This window comes from Mixophyes fleayi, chromosome 2, assembly GCF_038048845.1.
Source record: "Mixophyes fleayi isolate aMixFle1 chromosome 2, aMixFle1.hap1, whole genome shotgun sequence".
In the NCBI taxonomy this organism is placed as follows: domain Eukaryota; kingdom Metazoa; phylum Chordata; class Amphibia; order Anura; family Limnodynastidae; genus Mixophyes; species Mixophyes fleayi.
The window spans coordinates 371,967,731-371,981,001 of record NC_134403.1 but is presented as its reverse complement, the minus strand read 5'-3'; the positions used below and the strand labels follow the sequence as shown (position 1 = coordinate 371,981,001).

Below are 13,271 nucleotides of genomic sequence, written 5' to 3'. Positions count from 1 at the left end.
CTACCAACAGTATAACTCTACCTACTGTACAGCATGCCTACCAACAGTCTAACTCTACCTACTGTACAGCATTCCTACCAACAGTATAACTCTACCTACTGTACAGCATGCCTACCAACAGTATAACTCTACCTACTGTACAGCATTCCTACCAACAGTATAACTCTACCTACTGTACAGCATGCCTACCAACAGTATAACTCTACCTACTGTGCAGCATTCCTACCAACAGTCTAACTCTACCTACTGTACAGCATTCCTACCAACAGTCTAACTCTACCTACTGTACAGCATTCCTACCAACAGTCTAACTCTACCTACTGTACAGCATTCCTACCAACAGTCTAACTCTACCTACTGTACAGCATTCCTACCAACAGTATAACTCTACCTACTGTACAGCATTCCTACCAACAGTAAAACTCTACCTACTGTACAGCATGCCTACCAACAGTATAACTCTACCTACTGTACAGCATTCCTACCAACAGTCTAACTCTACCTACTGTACAGCATGCCTACCAACAGTATAACTCTACCTACTGTACAGCATTCCTACCAACAGTCTAACTCTACCTACTGTACAGCATTCCTACCAACAGTCTAACTCTACCTACTGTACAGCATTCCTACCAACAGTATAACTCTACCTACTGTACAGCATGCCTACCAACAGTATAACTCTACCTACTGTACAGCATTCCTACCAACAGTCTAACTCTACCTACTGTACAGCATGCCTACCAACAGTCTAACTCTACCTACTGTACAGCATTCCTACCAACAGTATAACTCTACCTACTGTACAGCATTCCTACCAACAGTCTAACTCTACCTACTGTACAGCATGCCTACCAACAGTCTAACTCTACCTACTGTACAGCATGCCTACCAACAGTATAACTCTACCTACTGTACAGCATTCCTACCAACAGTATAACTCTACCTACTGTACAGCATGCCTACCAACAGTCTAACTCTACCTACTGTACAGCATTCCTACCAACAGTCTAACTCTACCTACTGTACACCATGCCTACCAACAGTCTAACTCTACCTACTGTACAGCATTCCTACCAACAGTATAACTCTACCTACTGTACAGCATTCCTACCAACAGTCTAACTCTACCTACTGTACAGCATGCCTACCAACAGTCTAACTCTACCTACTGTACAGCATTCCTACCAACAGTCTAACTCTACCTACTGTACTGCATTCCTACCAACAGTATAACTCTACCTACTGTACAGCATTCCTACCAACAGTCTAACTCTACCTACTGTACAGCATGCCTACCAACAGTATAACTCTACCTACTGTACAGCATTCCTACAAACAGTCTAACTCTACCTACTGTACAGCATGCCTACCAACAGTATAACTCTACCTACTGTACAGCATTCCTACCAACAGTCTAACTCTACCTACTGTACAGCATGCCTACCAACAGTCTAACTCTACCTACTGTACAGCATTCCTACCAACAGTATAACTCTACCTACTGTACAGCATTCCTACCAACAGTATAACTCTACCTACTGTACAGCATGCCTACCAACAGTATAACTCTACCTACTGTACAGCATTCCTACCAACAGTCTAACTCTACCTACTGTACAGCATTCCTACCAACAGTCTAACTCTACCTACTGTACAGCATGCCTACCAACAGTATAACTCTACCTACTGTACAGCATTCCTACCAACAGTCTAACTCTACCTACTGTACAGCATGCCTACCAACAGTATAACTCTACCTACTGTACAGCATGCCTACCAACAGTCTAACTCTACCTACTGTACAGCATTCCTACCAACAGTCTAACTCTACCTACTGTACAGCATTCCTACCAACAGTCTAACTCTACCTACTGTACAGCATGCCTACCAACAGTATAACTCTACCTACCGTACAGCATGCCTACCAACAGTATAACTCTACCTACCGTACAGTATGCCTACCAACAGTCTAACTCTACCTACTGTACAGCATTCCTACCAACAGTATAACTCTACCTACTGTACAGCATTCCTACCAACAGTCTAACTCTACCTACTGTACAGCATGCCTACCAACAGTATAACTCTACCTACTGTACAGCATTCCTACCAACAGTCTAACTCTACCTACTGTACAGCATGCCTACCAACAGTCTAACTCTACCTACTGTACAGCATTCCTACCAACAGTATAACTCTACCTACTGTACAGCATTCCTACCAACAGTATAACTCTACCTACTGTACAGCATGCCTACCAACAGTATAACTCTACCTACTGTACAGCATTCCTACCAACAGTCTAACTCTACCTACTGTACAGCATGCCTACCAACAGTCTAACTCTACCTACTGTACAGCATTCCTACCAACAGTCTAACTCTACCTACTGTACAGCATTCCTACCAACAGTCTAACTCTACCTACTGTACAGCATGCCTACCAACAGTATAACTCTACCTACTGTACAGCATGCCTACCAACAGTATAACTCTACCTACTGTACAGCATTCCTACCAACAGTCTAACTCTACCTACTGTACAGCATGCCTACCAACAGTATAACTCTACCTACTGTACAGCATGCCTACCAACAGTCTAACTCTACCTACTGTACAGCATGCCTACCAACAGTATAACTCTACCTACTGTACAGCATGCCTACCAACAGTCTAACTCTACCTACTGTACAGCATGCCTACAAACAGTCTAACTCTAGCTACTGTACAGCATGCCTACCAACAGTATAACTCTACCTACTGTACAGCATGCCTACCAACAGTCTAACTCTACCTACTGTACAGCATGCCTACCAACAGTCTAACTCTACCTACTGTACAGCATTCCTACCAACAGTATAACTCTACCTACTGTACAGCATTCCTACCAACAGTATAACTCTACCTACTGTACAGCATGCCTACCAACAGTATAACTCTACCTACTGTACAGCATTCCTACCAACAGTCTAACTCTACCTACTGTACAGCATGCCTACCAACAGTCTAACTCTACCTACTGTACAGCATTCCTACCAACAGTCTAACTCTACCTACTGTACAGCATGCCTACCAACAGTATAACTCTACCTACTGTACAGCATGCCTACCAACAGTCTAACTCTACCTACTGTACAGCATGCCTACAAACAGTCTAACTCTAGCTACTGTACAGCATGCCTACCAACAGTATAACTCTACCTACTGTACAGCATGCCTACCAACAGTCTAACTCTACCTACTGTACAGCATGCCTACCAACAGTATAACTCTACCTACTGTACAGCATGTCAACCAACAGTCTAACTCTACCTACTATACAGCATGTCTACCAACAGTCTAACTCTACCTACTGTACAGCATGCCTACCAACAGTATAACTCTACCTACTGTACAGCATGCCTACCAACAGTCTAACTCTACCTACTGTACAGCATTCCGACCAACAGTCTAACTCTACCTACTGTACAGCATGCCTACCAACAGTATAACTCTACCTACTGTACAGCATGCCTACCAACAGTCTAACTCTACCTACTGTACAGCATTCCTACCAACAGTCTAACTCTACCTACTGTACAGCATTCCTGCCAACAGTCTAACTCTACCTACTGTACAGCATGTCTACCAACAGTCTAACTCTACCTACTGTACAGCATGCCTACCAACAGTCTAACTCTACCTACTGTACAGCATGTCTACCAACAGTATAACTCTACCTACCGTACAGTATGCCTACCAACAGTCTAACTCTACCTACTGTACAGCATTCCTACCAACAGTATAACTCTACCTACTGTACAGCATGCCTACCAACAGTCTAACTCTACCTACTGTACAGCATGCCTACCAACAGTATAACTCTACCTACTGTACAGGATTCCTACCAACAGTCTAACTCTACCTACTGTACAGCATGCCTACCAACAGTCTAACTCTACCTACTGTACAGCATTCCTACCAACAGTATAACTCTACCTACTGTACAGCATTCCTACCAACAGTATAACTCTACCTACTGTACAGCATGCCTACCAACAGTATAACTCTACCTACTGTACAGCATTCCTACCAACAGTCTAACTCTACCTACTGTACAGCATTCCTACCAACAGTCTAACTCTACCTACTGTACAGCATTCCTACCAACAGTATAACTCTACCTACTGTACAGCATGCCTACCAACAGTCTAACTCTACCTACTGTACAGCATTCCTACCAACAGTATAACTCTACCTACTGTACAGCATTCCTACCAACAGTATAACTCTACCTACTGTACAGCATGCCTACCAACAGTCTAACTCTACCTACTGTACAGCATTCCTACCAACAGTCTAACTCTACCTACTGTACAGCATGCCTACCAACAGTATAACTCTACCTACTGTGCAGCATTCCTACCAACAGTCTAACTCTACCTACTGTACAGCATGCCTACCAACAGTATAACTCTACCTACTGTACAGCATGCCTACCAACAGTCTAACTCTACCTACTGTACAGCATGCCTACCAACAGTATAACTCTACCTACTGTACAGCATTCCTACCAACAGTCTAACTCTACCTACTGTACAGCATGCCTACCAACAGTATAACTCTACCTACTGTACAGCATGCCTACCAACAGTATAACTCTACCTACTGTGCAGCATTCCTACCAACAGTCTAACTCTACCTACTGTACAGCATGCCTACCAACAGTATAACTCTACCTACTGTACAGCATGCCTACCAACAGTCTAACTCTACCTACTGTACAGCATGCCTACCAACAGTATAACTCTACCTACTGTACAGCATGCCTACCAACAGTCTAACTCTACCTACTGTACAGCATTCCTACCAACAGTCTAACTCTACCTACTGTACAGCATTCCTACCAACAGTCTAACTCTACCTACTGTACAGCATGCCTACCAACAGTATAACTCTACCTACCGTACAGCATGCCTACCAACAGTATAACTCTACCTACCGTACAGCATGCCTACCAACAGTATAACTCTACCTACTGTACAGCATTCCTACCAACAGTATAACTCTACCTACTGTACAGCATGCCTACCAACAGTATAACTCTACCTACTGTACAGCATAACTACCAACAGTATAACTCTACCTATTGTACAGCATGCCTACCAACAGTCTAACTCTACCTACTGTACAGCATGCCTACCAACAGTATAACTCTACCTACTGTACAGCATTCCTACCAACAGTATAACTCTACCTACTGTACAGCATGCCTACCAACAGTCTAACTCTACCTACTGTACAGCATGCCTACCAATAGTATAACTCTACCTACTGTACAGCATGCCTACCAACAGTCTAACTCTACCTACTGTACAGCATGCCTACAAACAGTCTAACTCTACCTACTGTACAGCATGCCTACCAACAGTATAACTCTACCTACTGTACAGCATGCCTACCAACAGTCTAACTCTACCTACTGTACAGCATGCCTACCAACAGTATAACTATACCTACTGTACAGCATGTCAACCAACAGTCTAACTCTACCTACTGTACAGCATGTCTACCAACAGTCTAACTCTACCTACTGTACAGCATGCCTACCAACAGTCTAACTCTACCTACTGTACAGCATGTCTACCAACAGTATAACTCTACCTACTGTACAGCATTCCTACCAACAGTCTAACTCTACCTACTGTACAGCATGTCTACCAACAGTATAACTCTACCTAATGTACAGAAAGTCTACCAACAGTCTAACTCCACCTACTGTACAGCATGCCTACCAACAGTATAACTCTACCTACTGAGCAGCATTCCTACCAACAGTATAACTCTACCTACTGTACAGCATTCCTACCAACAGTCTAACTCTACCTACTGTACAACATGCCTACCAACAGTCTAACTCTACCTACTGTACAGCATGCCTACCAACAGTATAACTCTACCTATTGTACAGCATGCCTACCAACAGTCTAACTCTACCTACTGTACAGCATGCCTACCAACAGTATAACTCTACCTACTGTACAGCATGCCTACCAACAGTCTAACTCTACCTACTGTACAGCATGCCTACAAACAGTCTAACTCTACCTACTGTACAGCATGCCTACCAACAGTCTAACTCTACCTACTGTACAGCATGCCTACCAACAGTCTAACTCTACCTACTGTACAGCATTCCTACCAACAGTCTAACTCTACCTACTGTACAGCATGCCTACCAACAGTCTAACTCTACCTACTGTACAGCATGTCTACCAACAGTATAACTCTACCTAATGTACAGCATGTCTACCAACAGTCTAACTCCACCAACTGTACAGCATGCCTACCAACAGTATAACTCTACCTACTGAGCAGCATTCCTACCAACAGTATAACTCTACCTACTGTACAGCATTCCTACCAACAGTCTAACTCTACCTACTGTACAGCATGCCTACCAACAGTATAACTCTACCTACTGTACAGCATGTTAACCAACAGTCTACCTCTACCTACTGTACAGCATTCCTACCAACAGTCTAACTCTACCTACTGTACAGCATGCCTACCAACAGTCTAACTCTACCTACTGTACAGCATGTCTACCAACAGTATAACTCTACCTACTGTACAGCATTCCTACCAACAGTCTAACTCTACCTACTGTACAGCATGCCTACCAACAGTCTAACTCTACCTACTGTACAGCATGTCTACCAACAGTATAACTCTACCTAATGTACAGCATGTCTACCAACAGTCTAACTCTACCTACTGTACAGCATGCCTACCAACAGTCTAACTCTACCTACTGTACAGCATGTCTACCAACAGTATAACTCTACCTAATGTACAGCATGTCTACCAACAGTCTAACTCCACCAACTGTACAGCATGCCTACCAACAGTATAACTCTACCTACTGAGCAGCATTCCTACCAACAGTATAACTCTACCTACTGTACAGCATTCCTACCAACAGTCTAACTCTACCTACTGTACAGCATGCCTACCAACAGTCTAACTCTACCTACTGTACAGCATGCCTACCAACAGTATAATTCTACCTACTGTACAGCATGCCTACCAACAGTCTAACTCTACCTACTGTACAGCATGCCTACCAACAGTATAACTCTACCTATTGTACAGCATGTCTACCAACAGTCTAACTCTACCTACTGTACAGCATGCCTACCAACAGTATAACTCTACCTACTGTACAGCATGCCTACCAACAGTCTAACTCTACCTACTGTACAGCATGTCAACCAACAGTATAACTCTACCTACTGTACAGCATGTCTACCAACAGTCCAACTCCACCTACTGTACAGCATGCCTACCAACAGTATAACTCTACCTACTGTACAGCATGCCTACCAACAGTATAACTCTACCTACTGTACAGCATGCCTACCAACAGTCTAACTCTACCTACTGTACAGCATGCCTACCAACAGTCTAACTCTACCTACTGTACAGCATGCCTACCAACAGTATAACTCTACCTACTGTACAGCATGCCTACCAACAGTCTAACTCTACCTACTGTACAGCATGCCTACCAACAGTATAACTCTACCTACTGTACAGCATGCCTACCAACAGTCTAACTCTACCTACTGTACAGCATGCCTACCAACAGTCTAACTCTACCTACTGTACAGCATGCCTACCAACAGTATAACTCTACCTACTGTACAGCATGCCTACCAACAGTCTAACTCTACCTACTGTACAGCATGCCTACCAACAGTATAACTCTACCTACTGTACACATGCCTACCAACAGTATAACTCTACCTACTGTACATCATGTCTACCAACAGTCTAACTCTACCTACTGTACAGCATGCCTACCAACAGTCTAACTCTACCTACTGTACAGCATGCCTACCAACAGTCTAACTCTACCTACTGTACAGCATTCCTACCAACAGTATAACTCTACCTACTGTACAGCATTCCTACCAACAGTATACCTCTACCTACTGTACAGCATTCCTACCAACAGTATAACTTTTAGCCCGGACAGTCCCGATGTTTTAGATGTGGTTTGTGGCATGGTGCCGTGGTTGAGCTAATAAGTGGCATATAGATTGTAAGCTTGCGAACAGGGCCCTCTTACCTCTATCTCTGTTTGTATTACCCAGTACTGTTTTCTTACTGTTTGTTCGCAATTGTCAAGCGCTACGGAATTTACTGGCGCTATATAAATGGAAAGGATGAGGGAGAGAGGCCAGCTCTCCCGGGGGTCCGGGAGAACTGACAGTAATTTCGGGAGAAGTATGCGGTACTCTATATTTGAGGCCTTTTTATTGTAACTATTATTATATACAGTAGACAACACTTGTTGTGGATCAATTTGTTTGGTAACAGCAGCTCTGCTGTGAGGAGCCTCCATGTAAGATTAGTGACTATACAACTCTGTGTCTTCCTATAGGTGAGCAGTGACCATCACACATTGATCTCTTTATACTGCTCCCTTCACTTACCCCCAGGTATATTATCTGCATATTCTTACAAGTGTACTACTGTCATTCTGTTATATGTTACTATCACAACCCCGCTATAAAGCGTTCTTGGCTTCTGTCCTGCTGGGTGGGTGTGACAACAATTTGCAACATGTGCTGTTATACACAAAAAATAACAAGTAGGTTAAAGCGGAAGGCGGATGAAATCTAAACGTTGACCCCGTACCCACCTGCAATAGCACCTGTAGTTTGGTCACTTGCATCTCCTCCACTGCCCACTCCCCCTGACTGCAGGTGTAATCGCTGGTTGGACAATCGCGTTGGGTGTGCAGTGTCACGGCATTTTCTTAACGCCAGTGAGTATTCAGCATAAACATTCTAATTCCCTTGGGTTGTGTAGGCAGATTTACTACCTATCTTTTGCTCTGCAAAATTACTTTCTCCTTTGTCAGTGAAAGTCACACACAGATTGTATGTTAGATGGTTATAGATCCTCATAACACTTAATGCATTTAAGGGTTAGTGTAAGGTAGATTAATTCAGACATCTTTATAGCACATTAAACATCAGACACAGTTATGAGACCCTCTGTATGGTCTGTGGCTGAGTGTGTAACTATACAGATCCGGTGTCAGACTACAGGTATACGCCCACAAGAGAGAGTGGTGGTCTGGATTTTAAAGGCTTTCAAAACTTTTCCAGCCACACATTAGTATTTGACAGATGCACATAACTGCATACACATTTCTGGGTTTCAATTGTTAGAATATTAAGTGCTTTTTGAACATTGTAAAGGTCAAACCATTAATGATTCAGGTCCTTTTCTAAATTTTTCTTTGGAAGCAGAGTGGGTTCCTACAGATTCACTAACATTACTATTACATGACCACTAGACAATGGAACCTGTGAGCTGAGTACACAGTCACGGTGTATCAAGGCTGATGGATCTAAGAATTCAGTGAATCATCCCATTATACTGATATATAAGTCCACTATACATGTTGTGCTATTGTCTTGTCTTATCCTTGGAGAACAAAGGCTACAGCATGAGAGACCAGTAAACACTCAACTGTTATAAGCGAATTGTGCTACAAATTATCTGTTTCATAGGTGTCAGACGCAAAGTCACCTGTAAGTGGTGGTCACTGTGCTGAGCTGAAGTAAGAGGGCAAACAGCTAAAATACAATTAAACAAAGGACACAGTTGGGATGGACAGTATTTACCCAGCGGTATATTCACATTGCGTGAAACACAACGTGGGTACACCACTAGTGTGGGTGAGCACTAAGGGTTAACTATTTTGCGAGCTGCAACATTGTTGCAACAAAACAAACTGTTGCCAGTCCTGGCTGCCAATAACTATTGTAATGAATGGGGCAGGGGGGAGGGCAGAGCCCAGACTACTGTTTTGTCAAACTGACTTGACACATGTTCAAATCTCCAGCTCACAAGTAGACATGTTAGACACAGCTTAAATACAGGTCTATTTTCCTGCCAAAATGCAGCAGAAAGGCAAACTATAAGTTTATAATCATTGTCTTAACAACTGGGGGAGATGTATTACACAATTGTACAATTTTAAACTTTCAAATATACAAAACGATGCATACAGGCTTGAGATATGTCTACAACCCCTACTATCTTTATGTTTACAAACTTGCATTAAAATATATCTTTACAATCCTAGGGGGTAGATGTATCAAGCTGAGAGTTTTCTGGCAGGTTTGAAAAACCAATCAGATTCTAGCTATCATTTATTTAGTACATTCTACAAAATGACAGCTAGAATATGATTGGTTGCTATAGGAAACATCTCCACTTTTCAAACCCGCCGGAAAAATCTCAGCTTGATACATTTACCCTTTAGTCGCTTTTCTATTTAGCCCATTCAGCAGCTTTGAAGATTCCTTGGGGTATATTTACTAAATTGCGGGTTTGAAACAGTGGAGATGTTGCCTATAGCAACCAATCAGATTCTAGCTGTCATTTTGTAGACTGTACTAAATAAATGCTAACTAGAAACCCGCAGTTTAGTAAATATACCCCCTTGTCTCTCTACTTTATATACATTATAGAGTGTAGACAAGTTCAGTACAAGGTGTAAAGACTCTTGTAGCGCTGTAATAAGTTTGTCTCAGAACGAATGTATCTAGAGCAACAATAATGTCAGTAGAAACAGGGACACGTTACCTACAATAGAACTTAGAAGCTATATGAAATGTACGGCTTTATATTCTATGTACAAACAAACATAAAGCGGCACAAACAGGAGACAAAGGATTATATCTCTCTCAACAGAGTCAAATAGTTTAAAAAAATGACAAGAATGTCTGTTTGCTCCTGTAACAACACAAGGTCATTTTATTTTCACCTACGTCCAATTATTAAATTCTTTGTTTCATGCACACTAATAACGCTGTTGAGAGGAACAAAGGTAAGGTCGCGGGTACGTACCAGACTGCCGAGCAGCTTTATCTCTCTGTTTTGTTAAGGTGCAGTGATTTCAGTATCCGAAAGTAACTCCAGGCAGTCTGAAAAGAAACAGGTTAAAATATCTCTCTGTTATAATTGGTATTTCACATTTAATTAAAAATTAAACTTTCATAATGTTTCACCATCCAAAGCAATGCACTATCAGTCAAGCGTGACTTTTTTTTGGTGACAAAAAAAATAAGCGCTTTGTGGAATATATTTTATAATGAAAGAGGTGGGAGGCAGTGGGGTGATACAAAAGGATGCAAAGACATTTTTAAACAAAGGAAAAATGTAGATATTTTTGTCCAGAATAATAATGTAGATGTTAAAGTGAGAAGCAGAGTCATCTGAATGTATATCAATAACACATTTGTGGGGGTAGATTTTGTGTGGAGAGCGGTGGGATACATCAACTCTTAACAAAATCAGAAAGGTGGGGGGCTTCCTTTATATACATAAAGATTGCTACAGAGATTGAAATACATTTGTCCTAGATTCACTCTGCCATTCAATTGATGGCTAGAAGAGTAATGCATCTGACCTTTTACTAGAGATGCTCAGGCTCGGTTCCCCCGAGAACCGAACACACCCGAACTTAGCAGACCCGAATACCGAGCCAGCACGTTACTTTCGCGAGCCCTCAGAATTGAAAACGAGGCAAAACGTCATTGTTAAATAGTCGGATCTCGCGAGCTTTGAATTCTATAAGTAGCCCCACAGCAATCCAGCGCCATTTAATAGAGGGACACAGAAGGGGTAGCACAGTTCTTGGCAGTCTCTAGAGCAGTTGAGCAGCGTCATAGGTAGAGAAGAAAGAGGAGGGGTAGAAGTGTTCTTCAAAGTCTCCAGTGACATTCAGGAGAGCTCCATTGCTCCATTGCTAATTGTCATTGCTGAAATAGAAATAATAGGTCTGGCAGGCTTGGTCTTCTAGAATCTTCAGTCACATTGTACTGTGTTATATAGGTAACACACAAAGAGGAGAGCTCCATTTCTCCATTGCTAATTGTCATTGCTGAAATAGAAATACTAGGGCTGGTAGGCGTGGTCTTCTGAATTTGCAGTCAAATTGTACAGTGTTATATAGGTTACACACAAAGAGGAGAGCTCCATTGCTCCATTGCTAATTGTCATTGCTGAAATACAAATACTAGGGCTAGCAGGCTTGGTCTTCTGAATTTGCAGTCAAATTGTACAGTGTTATCAAAATGGATTCACAGCAGTACACAGAAGAGCAGGAGCACCAAGCAGCTGCTGGCACCAGTCATAATGATAGTAATCCTTCTACTTCATCTGGTAAAGCCTATGTTAAAATGCATAGTGTTTGTAAGTCAGGGAAACAAAAATGTAAAAAAAACACCTTTCACCTTGGTCAAGAAAAAATGACCTGTATTCCAGGCAAAGTTATCTGTAGAAAAAAATAAAATTGCCAACATGCCATTATAAACACGCAGTGGCAAGGAAAGAATAAGGCCTGCACCTTTCTCTATGAGTGCTAGTTCTGCAACTGTCACTGAGGCATCTCCTTGTAAGGTCAGTCGTGACCAAGCAAAACCTTGTCATTTGGACTCCAAAAGTGGTGTCCAAATACGTTTACGTGTAAAAGCCGAGCTGGAAGAAAACAGTAAGACATTAGAGGAAAATGTATGTTCAGATTCAGAAATGACACAAATCCCTGAGGAGAGTCTATCCACGAGTGCTATGTGTAATCCTGACCTGTCTGATAGTGTACCCATAAAGAAGGCCCCTTTCAGCATTTCTGCAGATGTGTGCATGAACAGCCCAAGTGTAGCCAGTGATACACAAATTGAGGATGCCACTTTGGAACTGCAACAGGATGAGGAGGGATATTTGTGCAGGTGATGAGGGCGCTAATGAGGATGTTGATGAGGATGATGTTGTTTGTGTAAGTCCTGCACGGTGGAAGAAGTTCTTGCACGTGTTAAGAAGAAGGCCATTGTCATGCCTGGGCATAAGACTAAAAAATCTACCTCTTATGTGTGGAATTATTTTTACCCAAATTATGACAACATTTGTCTAGCCATTTGTAGCATATGTAAAGCCACAGTAATGTAAGCATGGATGTCTAAATAGACGAGTATATGTATTACCTTCCACTTTGCTGCTGTTTCATCAGTATTGCACAAAGTGTTTGTAATCTGCACTTTACGTCAAAGGTAACTAACTATACTATAATTTTTTGGGGAATTGATTCGAAGGTCAATGATGAACTTGCTTTTTGCTGTGAATTACAATGGCTCTTTTTAATGCATTGTCTGGCACCCTGGATTGGTCTGGGTCTGATAAAAGCACACATTCTGGGGGGGAAGAGGT

At 42.1% G+C, this 13,271-nt stretch overlaps 1 protein-coding gene across 6 annotated transcripts in view; it reads right to left on the bottom strand.

Moving 5' to 3' along the window:
* Nucleotides 1-13,271, bottom strand: part of ZBTB20 (zinc finger and BTB domain containing 20) — a 656,370-nt gene that overhangs the window by 359,350 nt on the left and 283,749 nt on the right. For all 6 annotated transcript variants that reach the window (XM_075197396.1, XM_075197393.1, XM_075197397.1 and 3 more), the window contains one exon: nt 10,917-10,993. The gene's annotated coding sequence lies outside the window, so the exon portion shown is untranslated. The remainder of the gene's footprint in view (nt 1-10,916; nt 10,994-13,271) is intronic.